Here is a 6,409-nt window from a genome sequence, read left to right as displayed (position 1 = left end):
CATCGAAAGATGAGGCCCTTGCCCGCTACAGCGTCTCAAGAGAAGTCCCACGTTCCGTATGGAAGAGCGAAAAGTTACTTGGAACCCTTGATGCGACCCCAAAAGTTTCCCGACATACCAGTCTCACTTGAGGAGAACACCGAAGTTCCCGGCACCACTTCATCTGAGACTCTTCTCCCCTCTTGATCGCGACAGGAGGTTCGATTCCCCTGCTTTGTCTGGAAGGCGTTCCCGACCTTCCTGGTGCACATCAAGATGAGGCCAGTCTCACGAGGAAATTCGAGACATAGCCTCATGGGTGGTGCGACATGCCAAAAGACCCCGATTCCCTAGTCCGCTCTTGATAAGAACCCGATGGCAGAACCCAACTCGAAGGCAATCCTGTGGATCAAGGCACAACACGAAGGGGCAGTGACACCCCGGTGCATCGTCCAGAAAAACCCGCAAGTTCCACATACAAATCGACAAGTGGCCTGTCACCCCATGAACAACGCGAGAGTCAAGCGGAGTTCCATTCCTCCACACAAGACGAGGCCTGACTCTCCTGTCCCAACTCTGCAGGGACTCTGGGATCTGAGTCAGATCCGGCGCATTCGAAGCCAGGAGAGGAACCCTGTGGTTCCTGCCTCAACTTGTCATGAGGCCCTCTTCCATTGCACCAAACCCAGTGGAGTTCCGAGAGGCCCCTCCCAACTCCACAGTGACCCTGACTTCTCAGAGGCACGCTGAGAAGCTTCCTGAGGTCACTGGCACAAGTCGATGGAACCCAGGGTTTCCTGCTGCAACCCAAGAAAGACCTTGAGAGTCCTTCTTTAACACGTCTTCAGGCCCAATTCCACTACCATGACTCGAGAACAATGACGGGCTCCCTCTCACCACGTGCATAGAGACCTGACTGCCCTGGCACCACGTGAGAGGCTCACTGAGCTCCCAGTCTTACTTCGTGAGAAACCCCACATAGCGCCACAGCTCGAGAAAACCTACGAGACGCCCCAGTCATTGGGAGATGAGGGCCTTCATTTCATGCATTGCCTGGAGAGCAATCCCGTGTCCTCCCTCCAAACACCAGAGGAGGTTTGACTCCCTTTAAGCCACTCAGTGGGCTCCAAGACATACCCGTCCGACTCGAGAGGAGAGCAGAGTCCTTTGCTTCCCCTCGAGACGAGGCCTGACTCCAAGGTGAGTCTGGAATGCAACCCCGAGATTTCTGTCGAGTCTTGAGATGAACATTAGGTCCTGCACACAAGCCTTGGTGGGGTCTCTTTTGCCTTCAGTGACTAGAGCGCACCTCCAGCTCTTCCTCGAATCTCGAATGGAAGATAAGACTTTTGTGGGCCAACACAAGAGGAAGCATGAATTCCCTGTGGTAACTCAAATATCCCACCGCAACTCGAGAAAAACCAAGTGGTTCCGCAGTCATTCCAAGATGAGGCCCTTGCCCGCTGGAGCACCCCAAGAGAAGTCCAACGTTCCATTTTGAAGAGTGAAATGGTACTTGGAACGCTTTATGCAACCCCAAAAGTTACCCGACATACCTGTCTCACATGAGGGAAACACCGAGGTTCCCAGCAGCACTTCATCTGAGCCACTTCTCCCCTCCTGATCGCCAAAGGAGGGTCGATTCCTAGGCTTTGTCTGGAAGGGTTTCATGACCTTCGCGGCACACCTCAGGATGAGGCCGGTTTCATGAGGAAATTCGAGACAACCCACGTGGGTGCTGCCAAATGCTGAACGACCCCGATTTCCCAGTCCGCTCTTCATAAGAACCCGATGCCCGGACACCTCTTCGAAGGCAACCCTGTGGATGAAGGCACAAATCGAAGGATCACTGACATCCCCGTGCATCGTCTGGAAAAACCTGCAGATTCCACACACAGTTTGACAAGGGGCCTGAAACCCGATGAACAACTCGAGAGGCAAGCGGAGTTCCATTCCTCAGAAAAGACGTAGCCTGACTCTCCTGTCCCAACTCTGCAGGGACCCTGCGGTCTGAGTCCGAAACAGAGAGGAAGTCTGAGGTTCCTGCCTCCCCTCGAGATGAGGCCCTCTTCCATTGCGACAAACCCAGCGGAGTCCCGAGAGGCCCCGCCCACTCCACAGTATCCATCAACTCTCAGAGACACCCTGGGAAGTTCCCTAAGGTCCCCGGCAGAAGTCGAGGGAAATGACTTTTCCCGACACAACCCGAGAAAGACCTCGATAGTCCCTCTTCAACGCGTCTCGAGGCCCTAGTCCCCTCCCGTGACTCGAGAGCCATGACGCGCTCCCCCTCGCCACGCACAGGGAGACCTGACTTCCCTGGCGCCGCACGAGAGGCTCCCTGAGATCCTCGTCGTGCCTCGCGAGAAAACCCCCAAGGGCGCCGCAGCTCGAGGAAAGCCCTGAGACGCCCCCGTCCTCACGAGGTGAAGGGCCTTCTTTTCCTACATGGCCTGGAGAACAATCCCGAGCCCTCTCTCCAAAATGAAGAGGAGGCTTGACTCCACTGAGGCCACTAGGGGGCTCCAAGAGATCCGCGTCGCGACTCGGGAGGACAGCGGAGTCCTTGGCTTCCCCTCGAGACGAGGCCTGGCACCCCGGGGGATCCTGGAATGCAACCCCGAGATCCCTGCCTTCCCTGGATAGGAACATTAGGTCCTGGACACACGCCTAGATGAGGTCTCTTAGGCCCTGCAGTGACTCAAGGCAGCCCCCAGCTTTCCCTCGCCACTCGAATGGAAGACGGGGCTTCCCAGGGCCAACAGAGAAGGAAGCCTGTAATCCCTGTCGTCACTCGAGAATCCCACCGCAAATCGAGAAAAAACACGTGGTTCTAACGTCTTCGCAAGATGAGGCCCTTGCCCACTACGGCGTCTCAAGGGAAGTCCCATGATCCGCCCTGAAGTGCGAAACGGTACCTGACACCCTTCGTACGACACCCAAAAGTTCCCCGACACGCCGGGTTCCCTCGAGGGGAACACCGAGAGTCCCGGCACAGCTTCATCTGAGCCCCTTCTCCCCTCCTGATCGCGACAAGAGAGGCGATTCCCCTGCGTGGTCCAGAAGGGGTTCCCGGCCTTCCCGGCGCACCTCAGGATGAGGCCGGTCTCACGGGGAAATTCGAGACGAGCCACGTGGGTGGTGCCACATGCCGAACGCCCCCGATTCCCCGGTCCGCTCTTGAGAAGGACCCGAGGCCCGGACCCCTCTTCGAAGGCAACCCTGTGGGTGAAGGTACCACTCGAAGGGGCACTGACACCCCCGTGAGTCGTCCGGAAAAACCCGCGGTTTCCACACACAGCTCGACGAGGTGCGTGAGACACCCTGAGCAATTCGAGAGGCAAGCGGAGCTCCCTTCCTCAGACAAGACGAGGCCTGACTCTCCTGTCCCAACTCTGCAGGGACCCTGTGGTTGGAGTCCGAAAAGGAGAGGAAGCCTAAGTTTCCTGTCTCCCCTCGAGATGAGGCCCTCTTCCATTGCGCCAAGCCCAGCGGAGTCCCGAGAGGCCCCGCCAACTCCACAGCATCCCTCACCTATCAGAGGCACCATGGGAAGTTCCCTCAGGTCCCTGGCAGAAGTCGAGGGAAATGAGGCTTTCCCGCCGCAACCCCAGAAAGACCTCGAGAGTCTTTCTTCAACGCGTCTGGAGGCCCTAGTCCTCTCCCATGACTCGAGAGCCATGACGCGCTCCCGCTCGCCACCCGCACAGAGACCTGACTTCCCTGGCACCGCACGAGAGGCTCCCTGAGATCCTCGTCTTGCCTCGTGAAAAACCCCCACGGGCGCCGCAGCTCGAGGAAACCCCTGAGAAGCCCCCATCCTCGCGAGGTGAGGGCCTTCTTTTCCTGCCTGACCCAGACCGCAATCCTGAGTCCTCTCTCCAAACTGAAGAGAAGGCCTGACACCCTTGAGGCCACTCAGTGGGCTCCAAGAGATCTGCGTCGTGACTTGAGAGGAGAGCGGCATCCTTTGCTTGCCCTCGAGGCTAGGCCTGACTCCCCGGGGGAGTCTGGAACGCCACCCTGAGATCCCTGTCTTCCCTTGAGAGGAACGTTAAGTCCGGGACACAGGCCTAGATGAGGTCTCTTTGGCCCTGCAGTGACTCGAGTGCAACCCCAAGCTTTCCCTCGCAACTCGAATGGAAGATTAGGCTTCCCGGGGCCAACACAAGAGGAAGCCTGAAATCCCCGTCGTAACTCTAGAATCCCGCCGCAACTCGAGAAAATCCACATGGTTCCAACGTCTTCGCAAGATGAGGCCCTTGCCCGCTACGGCATCTCAAGGGAAGTCCCAGGTTCTGTCCTGAAGTGCGAAATGGTACCTGACTCCTTTCATGCAACCCCCAAAAGTCCCCCACACGCCGGTTTCCCTCGAGGGTAACACCGAGGGTTCCGGCCCCACTTCATCTGAGCCCCTTCTCCCCTCCTGATGGCGACAGGAGAGTCGATCCCCCTGCGTTGTCTGGAAGGGTCCCCGGCCTTCCTGGCACACGTCAGGATGAAGCCGGCCTCACTAGGAAATTTGAGACTAGCCCCGTGGGTGCTCCCACATGCCGAAAGACCCCGATTTCCCGGTCCGCTCTTAAAAAGAACCCGAGGCCCAGACACCTCTTCGAAGGCAACCCAGTGGGTGAAGGCACAACACGAAGGGGCACTGTCACCGTCGTGCATTTCCGGAAACACCCGCAGGTTCCACACACAGCTCAACAAGGGGCCTGAGACCCCCTGAGCACCTCGAGAGGCAAGCGGAGTTCCCTTCCTCAGACAAGACGATTCCTGACTCTCCTGTCCCAACTCTGCAGGTACCCTGCGGTCGGAGTCCGAAACGGAGAGGAAGCCTGAGGTTCCTGCCTTCCCTGGAGATGAGGCCCTCTTCCATTGTGCCAAACCCAGCAGAGTCCTGAGAGGCCCCGCCAACTCCACAGCATCCCTCATCTGTCAGAAGCACACTGGGAAGTTCCCTAAGTTCACCGGTAAACTTTTATTGCACAAGGTCCCCATGAAAAGGCCCACGCAGCAGGACAGCCACAGATTCTGTCTGCCATTAAAGGGCAGTAAGGTGCCCTCCCCTCTTCTTTGCTGCCTCGGCGGCCACCAGGGTGCAATTCGCATACCCTTCCCTTTCCCATCCTAGCAGGTGCTCCAGGGCCCGCTGGCCTACAAAGTGCCAGAAGCAGGGCTGGGCCAGCCGGCCAGAATTCAGGGTTCTGTCCCTTGGACTTCCAGCAGACAATAGGCTGCTTGGGAAAACCGCGCAGACTCTGAGGATTTTCAGCAGAGGGGTGGAGTGGTAAAGGCCTTGACCCCAAAGACGAGGCCTTCCTGCGACCGCCAGGTTGGGGAGCTCTGAGACTGTGCCAACACAGGGCGGAATACATGGTTCCCTGCTCCACGCAGTCCCCGTTCCCTTACCTGTGTTCCGCACCCCTCCGCTGTGGCCGATGGATGCCGATCCTTGGGGATCCAGGAGTTCACGAAATGGGCATTCCCAGCCGCAATGGCGACCCCCAACAGCACATCTGGAAAGCCCTCCCCCACCCCTGCCAGGAGCCAACCCCCGCTGCGAACGGACCCCCACCCCGCCCCGTGCCGCCAGGTTTCGTCCCGGCCCTGCCGGGCTCCCGGCGGGTTCCCAGCCATATTGGCGACCCCCGGGAGCACAACAGGGACCGACCCCCCACCCACAGCGAGCGGAATCTCGACCTGTGCAGCCCAGGTTTACCCCACCCTGGCTGCGCTCCCGGCGCATTTCCAGCCGCAGTGGCCATCACCGAGAGCACAACTGGGAAGCCCTCCCCTACCCCCGCCAGGAGCCGACACCCGCCCTGCGCCGCCCGGGGCGCCCCACCCCTGCCGCGCTCCAGAGGCGCTGCCCACCTTCACCAGCGGCTCTCGGTGAGCCCCGTCCCCACGCCCGGTTCCAGGAGAGGCTCTCGGACCTCGCTGCTGCCGCCAGGTCAAACATGAGGACAATACATACACCCCACAGAGACAATCCAAGCTGTCTATGATTTAGGGATAAAACGAGGACTACAGAAAGGCAAGATGACCTGACCTAGGAGGGCCATGATATTCTATAGAACCAGACAAAGTTGGTTACCAAGGAAACTTTTTTCCTTGGAACCCGGAAAGCTGGTTCTTTGCATATGCAATGACCAACAATTAGCTTGTTACCCAAGCCTGCCTTACTGCCACCCCCATCCCCCCACTCCCCAGAAGACTGGCTCAAAGAAATATTTTAAATCTCAGGCGGAAACCTGGAAGATGTCTTGTCTGTCTGTTTGGATTAAGGTATGTGTCAGTGTGAGCCTTGTGTTTTTTGATAATATTGCTCAAGTTCTGTGTTCTGATTTCAATGGTCTCAAGACAAGGCAGCCCTTCCAAATCAAACTGCTGGAAATACAAGAAAACATTGACCTAAATGAATGTC

The sequence above is a fragment of the Bubalus kerabau genome, unplaced genomic scaffold, assembly GCF_029407905.1.
Source record: "Bubalus kerabau isolate K-KA32 ecotype Philippines breed swamp buffalo unplaced genomic scaffold, PCC_UOA_SB_1v2 scaffold_41, whole genome shotgun sequence".
Taxonomy (NCBI): domain Eukaryota; kingdom Metazoa; phylum Chordata; class Mammalia; order Artiodactyla; family Bovidae; genus Bubalus; species Bubalus kerabau.
This window is presented reverse-complemented; position numbering follows the sequence as displayed.